The sequence below is a fragment of the Erinaceus europaeus genome, chromosome 1 (assembly GCF_950295315.1).
Source record: "Erinaceus europaeus chromosome 1, mEriEur2.1, whole genome shotgun sequence".
Taxonomy (NCBI): domain Eukaryota; kingdom Metazoa; phylum Chordata; class Mammalia; order Eulipotyphla; family Erinaceidae; genus Erinaceus; species Erinaceus europaeus.
The window spans coordinates 205,145,404-205,166,334 of NC_080162.1; the positions used below are offsets into that span (position 1 = coordinate 205,145,404).

The 20,931-nt window shown below is 47.9% G+C and overlaps 1 protein-coding gene and 1 long non-coding RNA gene across 5 annotated transcripts in view; both read left to right on the plus strand.

Moving 5' to 3' along the window:
• Positions 1–20,931, plus strand: part of ASAP1 (ArfGAP with SH3 domain, ankyrin repeat and PH domain 1) — a 422,920-nt gene that overhangs the window by 119,125 nt on the left and 282,864 nt on the right. The gene's annotated exons all lie outside the window — the stretch shown is intronic.
• Positions 363–2,905, plus strand: LOC132542082 (uncharacterized). The gene is made up of 3 exons (XR_009553227.1): positions 363–415; positions 2,476–2,663; positions 2,702–2,905. It is a non-coding gene; the product is annotated as an uncharacterized LOC132542082 (long non-coding RNA).

Below are 20,931 nucleotides of genomic sequence, written 5' to 3' on the forward strand. Positions count from 1 at the left end.
ATGTAGTCCCATAGGTTTACACTTGCCTTAGTCTTCTTTGTAATTGGATTTGTTTCATTGAAAATGTCTTTAAAATTGATGCAGAAAATAGTTCTGGCAATATTTTCCACTAAGTATCTGATAGTTTCTGGTCTAACATCCAAGTCCTTGATCCACTTGGAATTTACTTTTGTATTTGGTGAAATATAGTGGTTCAGTTTCATTCTTCATCAGTCATTTTTTTTAAAAAAAATTTATATTTTTTAATTTATTTTCCCTTTTGTTGCCCTTGTTGTTTTATTGTTATAGTTATTATTGTTGTCATTTTTGTTGGATAGGACAAAGAGAAATGGAGAGAGGAGGGGAAGACAGAGGGGGAGAGAAAGACAGACACCTGCAGACCTGCTTCACAGCCTGTGAAGTGACTCCCCTGCAGGTGGGGAGCCAGGGGCTCGAACCGGGATCCTTATGCAGGTCCTTGTGCTTTGCGCCACCTGCGCTTAACCTACTGCGCTATACCCGACTCCCCATCAGTCATTTTTAATGAAGTTAATTTCCTTTTCCTTATAATGTTTATTCCCATATTAATACCACTTACATGGAAGCAGATCAAAGGAAACATTCACAGCAGCTGTTGCTCTTAACAGTAATAATATTTTTTATTTTTATTATTGGATAGAGACAGAGAAATCAAGAGGGGTGGAGCAGATAGAGAGGGAGAGAGACAGAAGCAGCCCTGCTTCACCACTCATGAAGCTTTCCCCCTGCAGGTGGGGACCCTGGGCTTGAACCTGGGTCTCTGTGCACTGTCATGTGTGCGCCTAGTCAGATAAGCCACCACTGGCCCCAGCAGTCGAGATAGTTTTCATAGCAATGCAAGTGAATGCACCGTCTCCCAGAAAATAAAATGGCGCCAAGTCAAACAGTGCTGTCACCATCCCAAGGCGTCTGTGCTCTGTGTACCAGAGTGTCCATGTGATGGACAGCTTTACAGGATGCTTGTCAGACTGACTTTAACTTAAATGCCTTTATGATTTTTTTTTTAAAGCGATTTATTCTTGGCTATCTTTCTAGTACTCGGTATTATTAAATCCCAGAACACACATCTTTTTTGGGATCCCCCTCTCCCCCCTAAGAGCTCAGTCCTTGGAGTGATTTTGGGAGCATGTGTCTTTAGTCTGTTGCTTTTGCTTCCCGTTCACACACATACAGAACAGAGGCTTCCTGACCTGCCACCCCCCTTCAGCAGTGACCAGCTTTCAGCACTCAGCTCCAGCTGCAGCCCTGACCTTTTGAAGCAAGCAGATAGTTTTGTAATATCCATAAGCATTTTTAGGGTACAATTTTCAAAGGTAAGGTCTTGAAAAGAACCCAATTGAATCACAGTGTGACTGTCATAAAAGTGAATGTTTTCTCGTCCTTACTGTTGGAATTTTCTCTGTTATCCTTTAGATGGTTTGTTGAGATCTGTGTCCTCATAGCATGGATGCTGAAATTGACTGGCATGTTTAAAATCTGTGGGCCCTGCCCCACCCCTTCTGTGTCCTTGTAATTAGTTTCTGGAGACTCAGCTGTCTGGCCCGTAGTGACTTATGGTGGGGTAGGGGAATTGAACCTGGGACTTCAGAGCCTCAGGCATGAGAGTGTTTTTGCATAACCATTATGCTTTCTCCCCTCCCTACAGTATTTGAGTGACATATTTTTGTTCCTAACTAATCTTTTCCCATTGTATTTATTCTTTAAAGAATAAATTTATTTATTTATGAGAAAAATAGGAGGAGAGAGAGAAAGAACCAGACATCACTCTGGTACATGTGCTGCCGGGGATTGAACTCGGGACCTCATGCCTGAGAATCCAATGCTTTATCCACTGCGCCACCTCCCAGACCACTGTTTATTTATTTTTAGCAGAGCACTACTCAGCCCTGGCTTAATGCTGGTGCTGGAGATTGAACCAGGACTCCTGGGGCCTCTGAAAGCAGTCTTTTTGCATAACTACTGTGCTATCATTCCAGCCGTTTCTAATATCTTTATATTCAACGATGTGTAGTGATTACATAATAAAATATATTTATATTAAAATTATGCCAATGAGCAAGCAATTTTAAAAAACTAGGAAGCATCTTAAAAAGAAAAGAAGTCATACAGGGTCCCGACACCTGCAGTGTTACTGTCTCTCTTCAGGTATTTCTTTCAGTGCATCTGTGCTGTATGTATTATTGTTTCATTTATTTTATTATTATATATATTATTTTGCCTCAAGGGTTATCACTGGGGCTGGGTGCCAACACTATGAATTCACTAGGGACTGTTTCTTCCCTTTTGTTGTCCTTGTTGTTTATCGTTGCTGTTATTACTGTTGTTGTTAGTGTTACTGTTATTATTGTCATTGGATAGGACAGAGAGAAATGAAGAGGAGGGGAAGACAGTGAGGGGGAGAGAAAAACAGACACCTGCAGACCTGCTTCACCACCGGTGAAGCGACCCCCCCTGCAGGTGGGGGGCCTCCAACCAGGATCCTTATGCCGGTCCTTGTGCTTTGCGCCACGTGCGCTTAACCTGCTGTGCTACCGCCCTGGCCCCCGTATTATTCTTATCTAATATATCAAGAACATTTGCTCACATCATCACAGAAATCTTTAACAGTTGAAGACGTCATTGCATCATTTTCCACATTCTCTTAGGTTGTACCTGGGAGGCATCATTTTCCACATTCTCTTAGGTTGTACCTGGGAGGTTTGTGGGACTATGTATTTTTGCCGCCAGGCTTATTGCGGGGACTCAGCGCCTGCATGATGGCTCTCCTGCTCCCAGTGTCCATTCCTCTTCCTTTTGTCTGATAGAGACGGAGTGAAACGAGGTAGGGGAGGGGGACAGAGCCACCTGCAGCACTGCGCCGCTGCTTGGGAAGCTCCCACCCTCTGGGTGGAGTCGGGAGGCTTCAGCCATGGTCCTCAAGCAGGTCACTGTGTTCCCCCCCCCCCCCCCCCCCGGGAACCCCACTGCCTGGTCCTGGTTCATTGATGTAAGTGGTTGGTTTCACAGCTGCTCCAGAGGACCATGTTGATGGCAAAACAGTTCCTATTTCAATACTTTGGCCGTTAGCTATACATATAGTTATTAGAGTAAAAACTAGATGTACTACTACATTTCTGACATAGTTGTCATATTGCAAGATTTCCCCCAGAAAGATGCTCTCTTAACACTCCCACCCACCCCAGGTCTAGACAGCCTGTGAAAAGGACAGCTTTTAAAACTTTAATTAGAGCTAGACAGATGGGGTGAGGTGGGGACCACAGCACCAGGGCTTCCCTTAGTGCAGTGGGGGCTGGATTAGAAAGAGACAGCTTAGAAAGCGGACTTGACGCCAACCTGACTTTCCTGGGCAGAGGACCTCGCCAATGTGTCCCGGAACCTCCCCTCCCCAGAGCCCTGCCCCACTGGGGAAAGACAGAAACAGGCTGGGGGTGTGGATCCACCTGCCAACACCCATGTCCAGTGGAAAAGCAATGACAGAAGCCAGAACTCGCACCTTCTGCACCCCATAAAGCTCTTTGGTCCATCCTCCCAGTGGGATAAAGAATACGGGAGTTTCCAGTGGAGGGGAGGGGATATGAAACTCTGGTGGTGGGAACTGTGTGGAATTGTGCCCCTCTTATCCCACAATCTTGTCAATCCTTATTACACCACTAATAAAAGTTTCTCTAAGGGGAAAAAATTGGACTTTGGGAATACTGTTGCCTGTTGGTCTGATAATAGTTACTATAAACAGTGAAGAGAAAGGAGAGGGCTGGGGAGACAAGAAAATAGCTCTGTGGAAGACTTTCCTTGACAACAACAACAAAATGTTGATTATTTTACCCAGGGGCGGGCAGAGGAACCAGAGCACTGCTCAGCTCTGGCTTAGGGTTTTGCAGGCGATGGAATCTGGGATCTCTGAGGCTCAGGCAGGAAAGTCTCTGCAGAGCCGTCATGCTGTCTCCTTGCCCTGCAAAGGATTTTCTCCTGTCTGAGGGTCTGAGGCTCCCCGATTCAACACCCAGCACCCCCATAAGTCAGAGCTGAGCAGTGCTCTGGCGTCTCTCTCATGTTCTCTTTCTCTCTATATCTGTGTTATTAAAATAAAAAAAGATTTATTTAAAGAGAGAGAGAAGAAAATTTGTGTGCTGTTTCCAAAGTGTTTGCTTAGCAGAGTGGAGAACTGAGAACTGATGGCGCCCTAGTGTCATGGGGAAGTGGGCAGTTTACCGCAGCAGCCCTCCAGCCTGTTGGTGACTTTTTTTTTTTTTTTTTTTTTTGCTTCCGGGGTTATCACTGGGGCTCGGTGCCTGCACTTTGAATCCTCTCCTCTTTGAGGCCTTTTTTTTTTTTTTCCCATTTTGCTGCCTTGTTTTCTGTTGTTATTGTTGTTGTTGCTGGATAGGACAGAGAGAAATCCAGAGAGGGAGAGAAAGACACCTGCAGACCTGCTTCACTCCCCAGGTGGGGAGCCTGGGCCTTAACCAGCTCCCTGTGGTGACTTCTTTATCTGCTGCACTCCGCCTCTGCTGAATCTCCCAGTTACAGTGGAAATAACTTTCGTGAAGGGCAAGCCTTTGCCCGGTGGGTTCAGGAATAAGGAAATAGCATTCAGTATAGAAAAGAGGCTTGTGTGGGTCAGACATGAAGATCTCTTAGCCAGAATGTCACCCGGTCTCTAAGAGCTTCTCTTCTTTCTCTCTGTGGTCTGGACAGGCCCACTCTCTTTGGGTCAGCTAAGTCTTCTGCAGGCCGACAGCTGCCACAGCGTTCACACGTGGTTATAGATTAGCTAGTGGGATTGCTTCTTCCTTATTGCTTGGCTTAGAAGTAGGGACAGAAGCTGCTTTGGAAGAGAGGTTTCTGCTAGAAGTTCGCGTATCAGAGGCCCTTGGTCTTTGCCTGACTGTGCCCTCCTTCTTCATAGAAGAATCTCATACCTTCTTCTTCTTCTTCTTCCTTCCTTTCCTTCCCTTCAGGGTTCCAGGACATATTTCTCATTCCAGCCATGGTTGACCTCACTTGGAACCTCCATCTTCCTCACTGAAGTCTGTTCTCAGTTAACTGTCTTGGAAGAAAATCTTACTCATGATTCATTTAAAAATACTAATGCGAGGGGCGGGGGGCAGTAGCTGAGCAGGTTAAGGACACATGGCGGGAAGTGCGTGGACCAATGTAAGGATTGTGGTTCGAGCCCCGCGATGCCCCTGCAGTGAAGCAGGTCTGCAGGTGTCTATCTTTCTCTCTCTCTCTGTCTTCCCCTCTTCTCTGGATTTCTGTCTGTGGCCTCCAGGAGCACTGGATTTGTAGTGCAGGCACCATGCTCCAGAGATGACCCTGGAGGCAAAAAAAAATTCCTGATGAGGCGTTTCAGCAGGACAAAGCTGCCGCACTTCTAACTGCACAATGCCTTGATCCAGCGGGACGTTCCGCTGGGCTGTGGAGACTAGGGAAGGACTGTGGAGGTGATCTAGGTGCTGGGCATGAGGGTCCCTTCACATCCTAGATTATGTGACCAGCTCTCTGTCTGTGCTGCTCAGTCTGGTGAGTGCTGCCTTAGGAAATAATAGAATTATCTCTGAGTCTCTTCACTTGAATCTCTGGTTTTTTGTTGCCCTCCCCTCCCCTTAATTGTTAATAAATATGGCATGAGTAATAGTTTTCAGTTTTCCTAAAATCTGCTGTGAGTCATTACGGTCTGAAGGCTCCTTGGCTGGGGTGTGTCTGCCTGGGCATTTAGAAGACGCTGCATGATTTAGGCTCTTCATGAACTTCAGCAAGTAGATCGCAGCACCCTCATTTTATAGATTGTAAAACGAGAGACTTGGGAAAACGCCAGATTCTTGACATACATTTTATCGTTTGCTCTTCAAGACTCTGTGATGTCAGTGATTCTGAGATGTTGAGATGAGGTGCCTGAGGCCTGGCAGTGGGCAGATTCCTGGCTCCGGTTCTGTTGCCTAAGGGGAAGAACAGAGGCTCCCGCTGAGCTCTGCCGCCCGCGTCTTCAGGTCTCTGCTCTGAGCTGCTCTGTACGCAGTTCTTACCCGGGATATCCCGCAAGTGCTGCCTGGTCAAGTCTCATCTTGACCAGGTCTTGGGCCCTTTACCCAGATGTGCTGGAAACGAGCACCAGTAAGGGATGGGAGCTTGACATCTGACACTTGGGTCACCTGCCTCTTAGGGTCTTTGAGGTGACTGACCTTGGAGCCTGTGCCCACCTGGGCATGCTCTGCTCTGAGGCTGTCAGTTGAGAGTTTGGTGCTGAATCCAGTTCTTGACATCGGTCACATACCACGTCGCTGGGCTTAGTGCATCTCAGCTAGCAACACCCCATGAGCACAGAGCATCATTTCACCCTACTAGATAAAATAGTAGGCTTTTTTTTCTTCCGGGGTTATCATTGGCGCTCGGTGCTTGCACTACGAATCTACTGTTCCTGGAAGCCACTTTTCCAATTTTGTTGTTGTCATTGTTGTATTTTGTTATTGTTGGATAAGAGAGAGAGAAATGGAGAGAAGAGAGGAAGACAGAGGAGAGAGAAAGACAAGACACCTGCAGACCTGCTTCACTGCTTGTAAAGCGACCACCCTGCAGGTGGGGAGCCGGGGGCTTGAACTGGGATCCTTGGGCCAGTCCTTGCACTTCTCACCCTGTTGTGCACGTAACCCAGTGTGCCACCACCTGGCTCCCACAAGATAGTAGTTTTTTAAAAATTTTCTTTGTCTCTCTCTCTTCTTTCTTTTTTACCAGAACAGGACCTTTGGTGCAAGGCTTTTTGCATGACCATTATGCTATCTCCCCAGCCCTAAAATTCTTCTAAAGATAAAATACCACTCTTATTTTAATGAATGCCCCTTTATATATAAATATATGGCAAAGCCTAGTCTCCACCTGCAGGGGGAAAGCTTCACAAGTGGTGAAGCGAGGCTGCAGTTGAATCTGTCTCTCTCCCCATTCCTCTCTCTGCTTCTCCGTTTCTATCCAAATAAATAAACCTTAACAAATGGTATCAATAATAGATTCTGAAACGGAGGCATTGAGAAGCGGTGGGCTTGTAGTGCAAGCACTGAGCCCCAGCGATAGCCCTGGTGGCAATAAAATAAGATAATGAAGTAGAGAAGTAATGTCATAACCAAAGTAATGAAATAACCCTGTTATTTCAAAGCCAGAAGCTTCTGTCTGTTGTTCGTCCTAAGCGCAACCATGTCGCATGTCATTGTCCAGCTCCCTTGGGCTTTTCATCAGACCTGAGTTCAGAGCCGCTCCTCACCACAGGGAAAGAATCACGGACCTCTGGAAATCAGAGCTTTTCTTTAAACACTCACTGGTCCGGGCATTATGCATGCTTTTCATTTTGAATAATTATGTTTTGTGTTTGAATTCTGAGATTATTTTGCCAAGAAAAAAAAACGACAATTTCAAAACATGCTAGAAACTGATCACATAAATTTCTTGCTTCAAGTGTGAGAGTCTGAGCCCGAGCTGAACCTTGGGATGTCCATGCTGATACCCCTGTTCCTTCCTCTCCCCGCTTCCTGTCGTTGGTATTACGCTCTCCTTGGGTCTCTTTGCTCCATTTGAGATGACGTGGAGACCGACTGGACCTTGCTCTTACTCTGTCTACATGACTGAAACCACCCGTCTGCATCTCCTTTTCACAGCATGATTCTTTAGCAGCTGGCGGGCTTCCAACTTATATCTGTCTAGGCCTTTTTTAAAAAAATGTTTTTATCTTTTTGATATACAGCCAAATATTAAGAGGGAAGGGGAGAAAGAGAGCGAGGGAGACACTTGCAGCCCTGTTTCACCACTCGTGAAGCTTTCCCCCTGCAGGTGGGGACTGGGGTCTTGAACCCAGGTAGTGTGTGCTTAACCAGATGTGCCACCACCCGGCCGGTATGTATGTCGGGCTTTGGGTTTTACAGAGCATCTTAGCAACTGAGGAGGTAGCTCAGAGTGTACAGCAAAAGCCTTGAATGCATGAGGTGTTTTGTTTAATCCCCGCGGCTGCATGTGCAGACCAGTGCGCTGGTTCTCCCTCTCGTTACTGAGTGAACATAAGAGCGAACCTGACTGTGCGGATTGTAATTTGGTAGATACTGAAGAAAGGCTAGCTCAGAGAAGTTAACTCGGTTAAAAATCTCCGGAGACTTGAGCGCCAGGAGCCGTGATACTTGCCACGGTGAAATTCACCGTGTTTGACGGTTTCCTTTAAGTGTCTTTGTAAGGAAGAGTTTCTCTATGCTTGTCAAACTTCATGTTTGACGGTTTCCTTTAAGTGTCTTTGTAAGGAAGAGTTTCTCTATGCTTGTCAAACTTTCATAGACACATATTCCACTCTCCTTGGGTGTCCCCTGCCTGCCTGCCAGGGCATGGGAATAAGGAGCTCAGGAGGGCTTGGGTGTTTCTGTTCTCCTGCCTTTTCCCTGTGACTCAGCGTCAGGCCAGCAGTTTTGAACTAAGTACTCAGCCCAAGAACCCAGCAACAGCTCCCTGAAAGAAACTACCAAGCAGGATATCTCCATAGCGTGGCAGGAAACGGCGACTGTCAGGTTCTACCTGAGGACACGCAGGTTCAGAGGTGGTGTGCAGTCCGAGAGTGGTGGACGGGACTGGGGCAGCTGCTACCCGGCGTGCCCACTTTTTCCACCACACCCAGCTGCCCGCCTGAAACAGGACAGTGTCCACAAAGATGTGCGTGACCACGGATCATCAGAGAGACTGAAATGTTTGCAGGAATGGATGTGAGCACTCTGGCTATGGGGAGTCACTGGGCCGTTGGAAATGCTTTCCCCCCCCACACACACACACCCCTGAGAGAGATTGAGAAGGGGAGGGGAGGTAGAGTGGGAGAGAGAAAGAGAGACATCTCCAGATCTCCAATCCTGCATCACCACTTTTGAAGCTTCCTCCCTGTAGGTGGAGGGACTGGGGTCCTGAACCTGGGTCCCTGTGCATGGTCAGCGGGCACACTCAGCTAGATGTGCTACTGCCCGGCCCCGGGATAATGCTCTTGGTGAAGAGTTTGCTCTTAATCTGCCTGACATCTGTCTCGTGTTACTGCCACTGACTGTTTTTATTGAGCGCTTCCCCCGAGTCAGGTTTCATGCCAACCTCACTGCATCTACTACTCATTTCAGGGCCAGTCTTCACTGCAGGTAGGCAAGGTGGAGTGCCTTCCCCTGACACCTGTTAACTGTGCTGGGTTGGGCCGGGGCGGGGGCTGGGGGGTTGTTTAGGCACCTGCGTTCAGCATTATCTGTAAATACAGGTTTTATTCTCAACTGTAGGATTCATATTGTGCCGTTGTTGGAGTGAAAGCAGCTGGAGCATTACAAGCTCCGTGTGTGCGCTAGGAACCAGACCCCTTCACCCTCCTGAGACTTTGACTTCATCTGTAAAATGGGCACCGTAGCTCTGCAAATAGGCAGTCTGTGCTCTTCACCGCCATGGAGTAAACGCGTGGTGCAAATGGTAGGCCACTCTTACGGGAGATGGGTTCTTGTTCCCTTATGTGCCAAGTAGGTTATAGGATCAAATGGCTTCTGTCAGCACGACTGGTCACGCACTGTTGTCACTGGGCAGAGAGAATGTCTCGGAGCAAGGGAGGCATTTTCAGGTTGAAGGGGAGAGGAAAGTTAAGAGCTGGATGTAAAGATCAAAGGGAATGCACAGAAATGGGTGTTACGGAAGTCCTCTGAGAAGCGAGGTGAGGCTGTGTCTGCTCTTAATCCTGTAATTTTCACAGGAGGGAGGAAAGCCCCTCTTATCCCCTGAATGCACGGTTCTTACTTTCTGATAGGACTGTATTTGTCTTTGTCGATTCAGGCTACCAGAACAAAACGCTTGGTTACCTGTAGATGTACAGACAAATGAACAGCAGGAATTGTCTTTCAGATTCTGGAAGCTAGAAATCTTGTGGTCAGCGTGGCCTGGGTCTGGTGAGGGTCCTCGTCAGGTACGGGCTGCTGGCTTGGCATTTTTCCTCAGGTGGCAAACGTGACATAAGGCCTTCTGTTCGTGAGGGCTCCCCTCTCATAATCTAACAAAAGCCCCTGCCTTCTGATACTGTCACAGCGGGAGCTTAGGATCTCACCATGAATTCAGGAATTTGCAAGCATTCGTTCTTCTACCAAAAAGAGTATTATTTTTCTGTTAATGACATTTTAGAAATGGATTATTTGGGAGTTAATGCTTAATTAACATTCAGAATTTACGAGTCTTACTGATTTTCTCTAGAACGTAGTGTTTTTGTTTTCAGGAAATCAACCTGGTGGGCAGCTAGTTAATATGAGGATGTCAGCTGATACTCATGCTGCTTTCCTTTGGAATTACGACAGTTGTCAAAAGTAGTCGCTCTGCTTAACTTTCCTAGATACTAAGCTACCCTAAAAACAGTCTTTTGATAGATCTTAGAGTCAGGCTTGTGCCATTATTTTCTGACTGCTGGCCTTTCCACATACAAGATCTCGTATCTGGAGTGAACTTGTCTCACAGCTTAACTATTTGCAGTGGCTCCTTTTATAGAATTGCTCAGAGTTTCCTGGGGTTCTCTGGTGGTCCTAAGGCTCTTAGCTCTCCTGTGAAGTCAGAATGATTTTAATAACCCTAAAAGCTACCATTTACCTTGTCACTTTCCCAGGAACGTGTAGTATCATTTTTCAGAGGCTGTGTGAGGTGAGCCATGAAGCTTATTCACTACGGCAACTCTAGGTGTTTATCCTGAATCGGGAACATTTTCCGCATTTTTATTCCTGTTGAAGCTAATATCAGATGCCGCCCACCGTAAACCTCTAGCAAACATCTTTGGGGTTTTCTCCTTTTTCTTTCTTCCTTCCTTCCTCCCTCCCTCCCTCCCTCCCTCTCTCTCTCTCTCTCTCTCTCTCTCTCTCTCTCTCTTTCTCTTTCTTTCTTTCTTTCTTTCTTTCTTTCTTTCTTTCTTTCTTTCTTTCTTTCTTTCTTTCTTTCTTTCTTTCTTTCTTTCTTTCTTTCTTTCTTTCAGGAAATGTAGTCCCGAGACCAAAAAAGATGAGAGGCATTGCTCTGTCGGCCATCGTGTGAGGCCCCCACCCATAGAAAATAGAAAGACACACTGCTGCCTCAGGTGCCTGCCCAGGCAAAGCGAATTGAGGGCCGTTTCTCCCAGGGAGGGGGCACTGGACAGAGCAGGCACCCCGGCCTAACGTGCCGAGCAAACCAACAAGCCTGTGTGCTTTCCGAGGAACGTCGGGGGCTTTTCTCTCTGTCGATGCAGTGATTTCAGCTTGTCTTTCTGGAGACACACAGAGCATCTCTGCGACACAGGGAATTTTAATTCACGCAGAATTTGAAAATACAAGGGCTATGGGAGCCGGATCCTTCCTGGCAGCTGTGCTGCAGAAGTTGTTTTCAGAATGACAGTAAGTTGAGGCTTGAGGAGTTAGCGGAGTTAGCGATTCTCTTTAGGAATTCAGAGAGACACTCGCGATAAAACATTGAGCACTGCAGTTGCAATTTTCTGCTGATTTTCACTAGAGAACTTGAGAACGCTCCCATCGTGTGTTCTAGTCTGCGTTGCCTGGTGGGACTGCCACAGCACCGACGGCTGCTCTTGGCCTGTCTCTTCTCCCTCCGTCCCTTCAGCGGTCTACAGGAGACTCACCCCTTTGCCCTGGCCTAAGTGTTCTTCACCCCTTTGCCCTGGCCTAAGTGTTTCCCTGTACCAGCCATTAGAGGTGCAGGCCGCAGAGGAGGGCAGTGCTCGGTGTCAGCCTCCATTCCTAAGAAAGGGAGTGGATTGGAGCTCAGCACAGCCCCATCCGTCTCCAGCCGTTTGTAGTCCTTGGTGAAGCTTTCTTGAGGCTGTTTTTCTGCTCTTTGCTTAATGCCTGTTTTTAGAGTGTGTGTGGCTCATTAATATCAGTTGAGTGCGTATTTCAGTTATTCTGTGGCTAGGTGGGTATTCTCAGAAGGATGTGTCGATTTCATGACTGCATTCCTAGAAGACATTGTTGGTACTGGGATCCTTCCTCCTCCTCTTCCTCCTCCTTCTCTCTCTCCTCTCTCTCTTCTCTCCCTCTCTCCAGAACACTGTTCAACTCTGGCTTCTGTTGGTTGGGGGGGGTTGAACCTGGGACTTTGGAGTGTCAGGCATGAGACTCTCTTTGCATAACCGTTATGCTATCTACCCTCCTCCCCCTCCTTTCTCAGGCCAAGCAGTTCTGCTCAGGCCGCAAACTCGCATACCTCACCCAAGCAGGCAAGAGCCCTGCAAGAGCACATCTGCTTTGGGGGAGGCCGTGCTGTGACACGCAGTGTCCCTGGACACAGCCCACGGAGCTCTCTGAATCTTACAGAAATGACCACTGTGGGTCCCCCCCTGCATGGAGAACTCAAGAGGGCTCTGTGGGGTGGGCAGGGTGGGTGGGTGCTGGTCATGCCCAGGGCACCAAAGGAAAACTCGGGGTGGAGGGTGAGGATGGATGTTCGGATTCTTGGGGGGGATGGGACGGGACACAGTCTTTTGGTGGTGAGAATGTTGCTTATGTGCACTCCTATTAATTTGTAGTCATATCAATCACTATTTAATTAATATGAGGGAAAAATTGATTGAATGCCTCAAACTTTTTAATGCATAGGACATAGGCTGCGTCTTTGATACGCTGACTCTCTTAAAAGCTTAGACCAGGGAGAACGTCCCCCAGTCCTGGAACCACTAGAGTGAGGCTCGCTTTCCTGCATGCTTCTCTCAGTTCATACCAAATGATACCGCATCCACCGACGCCAACCTAATCAACACAAGGAGAAGCACCTCAGCATGCTTCACTTCAGACTGTGTCCCGCTTCATTACTCGGGCGAGGCCCTTCCTTTCATAGGATAGTGGTCATGCACAGAGACTCTTCTTGCCTGAGGCCCTGAAGTCCCGGGTTCAACCCTTCCCACGACCACCATCATAAGCCAGAGCTGATCAGTGCTCTGGTAAAAGAAGGAGGGAGGGGACTGTGATGACATGATTTTTCCATCTAGTTACTTTACCTTCACGGGTATATCTTTTCTTTTTTTAATTTTTTTGAAATTTACTATTATCTTTATTTATTGGATAGAGACAGACAGAAATCAAGAGGGAGGGGGTGGTAGAGAGGGAGAGAGACAGAGAGACACCTGCAGCCCTGCTTCACCACTCGTAAAGCTTTCCCCCTGCAGTTGGGGGCCATGGGCTTGAACCCGGGTCCTTGCACATGGTAATACATGCGCTCAACCAGGTGCGCCACCACCCGGCCCCCTTTACGGGTGTATCTTAGCGTTCCATTTTTATCTGAGCCCAGAGCACTGGTCCCACTCTAACCTGTTTGTCTGAGGTCAGGTCCAGCAGTGACTGCAGGGTGCCGTCAGATGCGGCCAAACTGCTTTCTGAGTCCTTGACCACAGCGCTCCCCAGCCCAGCACCAGCCATAGGGAGACGTGGATCACAGCGCAGATCCACAGTGAATAAATGGCCATGACTGTCGCTGGTCGCTGGAGAGGCTTGGCCCGTGTCCAGGCCGCCCTGGACAGGCAGAAAGAGACCATAGCACCAAAGCTTCCTTCAGGGCGGGTGTGTGTGTGTGTGTGTCTGTGTGTGTGTGTGTGTGTGTGTGTCTGTGTGGTGTGTGTGTGTGTCTATGTGTGTCTGTGTGTGTATATGTGTGTGTCTCTGTGTATGTTTGTGTGTGTATGTGTGTATATATGAGTGTATGTGTGTGCGTGTATGTGTTTATGTGTGTGTATGTGTATATGTGTGTATCTGTGTGTGTCTGTGTGTGTGTCTGTATGTGTGTGTGTATGTGTGTGTATGTGTGTGTCTGTGTGTGTATGTGTCTGTGTGTGTGTCTGTCTGTGTGTGTATATGTGTGTGTCTCTGTATGTGTGTGTGTGTATATGTTTGTGTATGTGTCTGTGTGTATATATGTGTGTATGTGTGTGTCTGTATATGTGTGTCTATCTGTGTGTGTCTGTATGTGTGTGTATCTGTGTGTGTATATGTTTGTGTGTGTATGTGTGTGTATGTTTGTGTGTGTCTGTGTATATGTCTGTGTGTGTCTGTGTATATGTATGTGTGTGCCTGTGTGTGTATGTCTGTGTGTGTATGTGTGTGTGTGTGTGTGTGTGTGTGTGTGTTCGCGCACACGTGCCAGGCTTGACCCTTTGTGGCGCGTGGCAAAGCAATATACTCTCCAAGATAGCTGCTCTGCCAGCCCCAGGCTTTTCTCCCTTCCTCCCTTTCTTTCTCCCTTTCTTCCTTCCTTCTAGTGATTTAATAGAGATTTGCACGATTATAAGACAAGAGGGGTGTGATTCCAGCGTGCCCGTCAGTGGAGTCCTGCGTCCCTGCCTTCCTCCAGTGGAAACTAAGTAGTTCTCCCAAGGCCACAGATGGGGCTGACTTTATCTACAGCTGCACATTTTTCTTCCTGTGGTCCTGACTTCACTTCACCCCTCTCCCCCCCTTTTTTTTTGGCCTCCAGGGTTATTGCTGGAGCTTGGAGCTTGGTGCAGTGCTGGCGCTACAAATGCTCCTGGCAGCCATGTTTCCCATTTTATTGGACAGAACAGAGAAATTGAGAGGGGAGGGGGAGATAGAGGGAGAGAAAGAGACCTGTAGACCTGCTTCACCTCACTGCTTATGAAGCTTCCCCCCTGCAGGTGGGCAGCCAGGGGCCCGAACCAGGTTCGTTTTGCTTAGTTCATTGTGTGTGCCCGTTACCAGGTGCTTTCTGAGTCACATCTCCAAGTCCTTCAGGCGCTGCTGCTCACTGGCACGTGGGGCTGAACAGTTGTGTGACGCCTTGGGAAACTGGAGCCCCGAGAAGAAGAGAGGCTCTCGTGAAAAGGCCTCTAGTGTCTCTAGTGAGGCTACAAGGTTCTAAGTGAGGAGGGCGAATCCGGTGTTTGCATTGCTGTCTTTCTTTGCCATTTAGGCGCCTTGGTTGAGATAGCTCTTTCTGCTTCTGCCCCTGTTCTGATTCTGACTGCTTTGCGTGTAGTTGTCAGGTCCCAGCCTGTGTGGAGTAAGGTCACCTCAGTGTAAGCCCTAGTGAGGGGACAGGGACTCTCCTCTCTTGACTTCACCTTGGTTCTCTTTTCTGTTAACCCAGCAGAGCTTGTCACCATAGTGTTCCCCCTCTCCCCCTCCCTCCCCTTACCCTCTCCCTCCCCTTTTCTCTCTTTCTCCCTCCCTTTCTCTCTCCCTCTCCCTCCCCTTTCCCTTCTCTCTCTCCCTCTCCCCCCTGCCCTCACTCACTCTTTCTCTCTCCCTCCCTCCCTCTCCCTCTCTCTCCCTCCCTCCCTCTCTCCCCTCTCCCTCCCTCCCTCTCTCTCCCCTCTCTCTCCCTCCCTCTCTCTCCCTCTCTTTCTCTGCCTCCCTCTCTCTCCCTCTCTCTCCCTCCCTCCCTCTCCCTCTCTCTCCCTCCCTCCCTCTCTCCCCTCTCCCTCCCTCCCTCTCTCTCCCCTCTCTCTCCCTCCCTCTCTCTCCCTCTCTTTCTCTGCCTCCCTCTCTCTCCCCTCTCTCTCCCTCCCTCCCTCTCTCTCCCCTCTCTCTCCCTCCCTCTCTCTCCCCTCTCTCTCCCTCCCTCCCTCTCTCTCCCTCTCCCTCCCTCCCTCTCTCTTTCTCCTTCCCTCCCTCCCTCCCTCCCTCCCTCCCTCCCTCCCTCCCTCTCTCCCTCCCTCTCTCCCTCCTTGCCTGCTAGTGCAGGGGAATGCCCTGGCCACGGAATCATTTCCCCCCTGAGCTGCACTTGTGAGAAAAGCTGGCCGCCCTGTTCAGTTGTTTGCAGCTTCTATGTGGGTTATTTTTCCGGGAGACTGTAACTGGTTTTGTTTGTTTAAGAGCCACCAGTGGTTTCTGTTAGAAACTTAAGACTTTTTCTGTTCTGGTTCCAAACTGTGAACTTTGATAAATAGACAAGCTGTGTAGTGTATGCATATGCTTGGCTTTTTAAAGACCCATAGTTATTCCACATAGCAGTCCCCTTACTGCATTATTCACTTGAGCTGAGTGCTACTCTATTATTGATGTTTTATTGAACATGGGCTTGGTCAATACCAGTGAGACAGAGAAGAGATCTTTGTACCTGCTTCTGGGCCAAAGTCACCTGCTCCTTCTTCCCTGCAGGCTCAGTGAACCCTCTCAGCTTTCAGTCAGCTGTAACCATGGCTGCTCCAGACACCCTCCCCCCTCCCCTCCCCTCCCCTCCCCTTCCCTCCCCTTCCCTCCCCTCTCCTCTCCTCTTCTCCGTCCCTTCCCCTCCCCTCCTTTCCATCTCCCCTCCTCTCCTCCCCTTCCCCTCCCCTCCTTTCCATCTCCCCTCCTCTCCTTCCCTTTCTCTTTTCTGGCAAGAGCCCTGCACAGCTCTGGCTTGTGGCGAGGCCTTGGAACCTCAGGCACAAAGGCCTGTTGTGCGCTAGGGTGCCATCTCCCCAGCCCTTTACACCGAGATCCAGGAAAGGCATTTAGTGTACCCAGTTTCTTCTACCAGGACGTGGATGTGTCGCTCTTGTGGACTGATAGTTTCTGAGGTTTAGTTTGAGATAACGCCCAGACTCTTTACGGCCGTCCATCCCTCTGCTCACCTCTCCTGCCACTTGAAGGAGCTGAAGTGAAGGAAGACGCCTCCTCTTCTCCCCAGCCTCCGCAGAGGACAGTGTGCTCTCTCTGTGCCATGAGCTCTGAGGTCGCCCTCCACCTCTCCATGTGGAATTCCCGCTCGGATCCTTCGCACGGATGCTCTGGCTCTGTGTCTGTTCACAGCAGATGTTCATGGTTGTGGCTGCTTCGCCTCACCTAATCCTTAGGGCTGCACTCTGCTCAGCCCGCAGTGGACTCTCCAGAAACTCTGCTGGGTGGGTGAATATATCCAATAGCGTGGGGGAGAGGGAGAGAGAGAGAAAGAAAGATTCGTTTCATCTTTGTGATCTGTTGAAAATATGGACCTTGTAGCTCGGAGGTGGGAGGTAGGGCAGCAGAGCCCGGGACTTGTAAGCATGAGGTTCCACGTTCAGCCCCCAGCAACATTTGCACCATAGTGGGGCTCTGGTCCTCTCTCTGCTTCATGGTGATAAGTAATTCTGGGAGCGCAGCAGGTTAAGCTCACATGGCACAAAGCACAAGGATCAGCATAAGGATCCCAGTGGCTCCCCACCTGCAGGGGAGTTGTTTCACAGGCCATGAAGCAGGTCTGCAGGTGTCTTTCTCTCCCCTTCTCTGTCTTCCCCTCCTCTCTCCATTTCTCTCTGTCCTATCTAACAACAATGACATCAACAATAATAATTACAACAATGAAAAACAAGGGCAACAAAAGGGAAAATAAATATTAAAAATAGAAATGAAAATTTAAAAAAGATAATAAGTAACTCTGATAAGTAGACAAGAAATATAAAAACACAGAGGCATACAAGGCCATGCCATAGTGTAAGGGTGTTACGTAAATCACTGATAGAGAAAGAAAATATCTTTTAATTTTTTTGGAATTGTGATCACTGGTTATAAACCTTTCTCTTCCAGATGAAAGATGCTGTTCCGTAATTTTGTAAAATTATAATGACATGCTTATTTATGGAATCAAATCAAAATCACCTAAATCCTATCAACTAAGGAAGATCAGAGTTACACTTTGATGTATAGTTCTCCAGAAATAACCTTTTAAACAAGTCCATTGATTGACTGGAGGGGAAATTTCAGAGGTGAGGAATAAGCTATCTAAAACAGACATGAAGTTGTTGTTCCCTTTTGAAGTTTTGGAGACACTTAGGCAAACAAGCATGCTCTAGCTCGGCCTTCAAACACAGTTCACCCAGACAGACTGAGCAGTGCGCAGGAGTCTGTGTGCAAGCAGACTGAGATGCTGGAGGACACTGTGGACGTGGCCATTGCTGGTTCTTTTTATGGGGAGAGACAAAAATTGAGAGGGGGAGGGGAGGGAGAGACACCTGCAGCCTTGCTCCACCACTCGGAAGCTCTCCCCCTATAGGTGGGGACCAGGGGCTTGAACCTGGGTCCTTGTGCACTGTGATGCGAGCGCTTAACCGGGTGCGCCACAGCCTGGCCCTCATTGAATTGTATTCACATCATTCTTTATATGATGTGAATACACTTTCCTTAGAAAACTTACTGCCTTACTGTTTTCCTTTTGACGATAAACCTAGGAGGTGATCCCATGGGTAGACCACACAACTTGCATGCAGGAGGCCCTGAGTTCTTTTTTTTTTTTTAATTAATGTATATATTTATTCCCTTTTGTTGCCCTTGTTGTTTTATTGTTGTACTTATTATTGTTGTCATCATTGTTGGATAGGACAGAGAGAAATGGAGAGAGGAGGGGAAGACGGGGAGAGAAAGACAGACACCTGCAGACCTGCTTCACTGCCTGTGAAGCGACTCCCCTGCAGGTGGGGAGCCGGGGGCTCGAACTGGGATCCTTCAGCAGGTCCTTGTTCTTTGCGCCACGTGCGCTTAACCCGCTGCGCTCCCGCCCTGAGTTCTATGCCCTGATCCTGCCCCCAGTACATTAGAGTGGCAACCCTGGTCGGCCTGCCGGTTTCCCACCCACCCCACCCCCTCAAAAAAAATTCCCTCCCCTTTTTTAAAATTTCCCCCCAGCTCTGACTTAATGGTGGGGGGGGGGGCATTGAACCTGGGACTTTGGAGCCTCAGGCATGAGAGTCTCTGATGGGACACAGAACTTTGGTTGTGGGTGTTGTGTGGGACTATATTCCTTGTGATCTTACAATCTGCTAACACCAGATAAAACATGTAGAAAGGCGACTCTTCAAAAAATGACCGTACATAGCAAAAATCTAGCATGTCACTACCGACCTGACTTTTAAAATTTTGATGTGAACTCTTTCCTGAAATGTTTTTTATAAAGATAAAATGAAAATGGAGCCCTTTTACAGTACATGTCTTCAGGTTAGGGGCGGCCATTGACATGCTAATAGCCTTCTCCCTCCAGGTGGGGAATTCATAAAGGCCACCCTTTTGCTTGAAAGAAGGGTTAGTGAAAGGGACAGTAAATGAGGGTGAGATTAACTAGGAAAGCAGACTTTCCACTTATACTCTGCTATTTAGGATGGGGGAAAAACAGTTTCTGAATATGAAAAGCACTACTTTTCATGATTTGGGGTTTGGAATTATGAAGAGCCTCAGGTGTTGACATGCAATTGATTGCCTTTATCATATTTCCATTTGACAGGCGTACATATATCAGTGACACACACCAAATCGCAATTCCACAATCACAGAAATCAGCATGAAAGTGGTCGATTAATTTCAAATGCGACTTGATATTCAGTAAATGCAGGTGATGTGCCCGGTTTTATTAGCAAACGTGTGTTCTGTCTCCGCAGTGCTCAGGAAGCCAGAACAGTTCTCTAACCTGCTGCCTGCGGGAGGGGATGTAAGTGGAGACAGTGACACTCAAGTGTCTGCAGTTGAAAGCACTGTAAAAAAATGCAGAGTGGGGGCTAGGGAGACAGCTTAAAGGCCATGCAAAACTGCAGAGCAGTTTTATGCTGAGTTATAATGCCAAAACGCACATGTTACTAAGAAATGTTGCCTTGATTAATGCTTACTCATTTTTAAACCAGAGCCTGATCTACTCGGGCTTATAGTTGTGTGATTGGGGAAGAGAAGGAGTTGAACTGAGGACTTTTGAATCTCAGTCATGAAAATCTTTTTTTTTGGGGGGGGGGGTGACTGGTTTACAGTTGCCAGTCAGATACAGTAGTTGGTCCATGTGTAACATTTCCCACTTTTCCACATAACAGTTCGACCCCCACTAGGCCCTCGTCTGCCATCCTGTTCCAGGGCCTGAACTCTCTCCCCCACCCCAGAGTCTTTTTTACTTTTGGTGCAGTGCACCGACTCCAGTCCAAGGTCTGTTTTCTGTTTTCTCTTCTGGTCTTAACCTTTTCAACTTCTGTCCGTGAGTGAGATCGTCCTATATTCATCCTTCTGTTTCTGATTTATCTCACTTCACAAGATTACTTCAAGCTCTTCCCAAGATGGGGTCAAGAAGGTGAATTCGCTGTTTTTAATAGCTGAGTAGCATTCTTTCTATGCATTTATTTATAAATGGACAGAGACAGAGAAATTGATTGAGGTGGGGAGAGAGAGGGAAAGAGCAGAGAGACACCTGCAGCCCTGCAGATGGGGGGGGAGACCAGGGGGTGCTTGAACCTGCGTCCTTGTGCCCTGTGGTGTGTGTCTGACCAGGCGCGCCCCCACTCAGCACCAGCAGTTGAGTAGTAGTCCATTGTGGATATTATATATCTGCAACTTACTCAGCCACCCTGAAAATCTTTTTGCATAACTAATAGGCTGTCTCCCTTCCCTCTCCCTCCTTTCTCCATGTTTTTATTTTTTACATATTTTTATATTTATTTCCCCTTTTGTTGCCCTTGTTTTTCATTGTTGTTGTAGTTATTATTGTTGTTGATGATGTCGTTGTTGTTGGATAGGACAGAGAGAAATGGAGAGAGGAGGGGAAGACAGGGAGAGAGAAAGACAGACACCTGCAGACCCACATCACCGCCTGTGAAGCGACCTCCCCCCTGCAGGTGGAGAGCCGGGGGCTTGAACCAGAATCCTTACGCTGGTCCTAGCGCTTCGCCCCGCATGCACTTAACCCGCTGCACTACCGCCCGACTCCCATTTTGTTGTTGTTGTTGTTTGTTTGTTTTTAATGCAGAGCAGAAGCAGGAAGTTTCAGTAGAAATTGACAGGTCAGACTGTCTCTTCAGAGTACAGTGAAAAACTCCAGATACTCGTCTTAAACTTTTTATTTTGTGACCCCCAAACCCAGTCACCAGAGAAGTCTCAGACTCAGACTCCTGACTCTCAGGTTTAAAACAGTAGTCATAATAGTGTCTTTTATTCTCTTTGTAAACCTTCTAACCTTGTGTGTTTCATCATACTA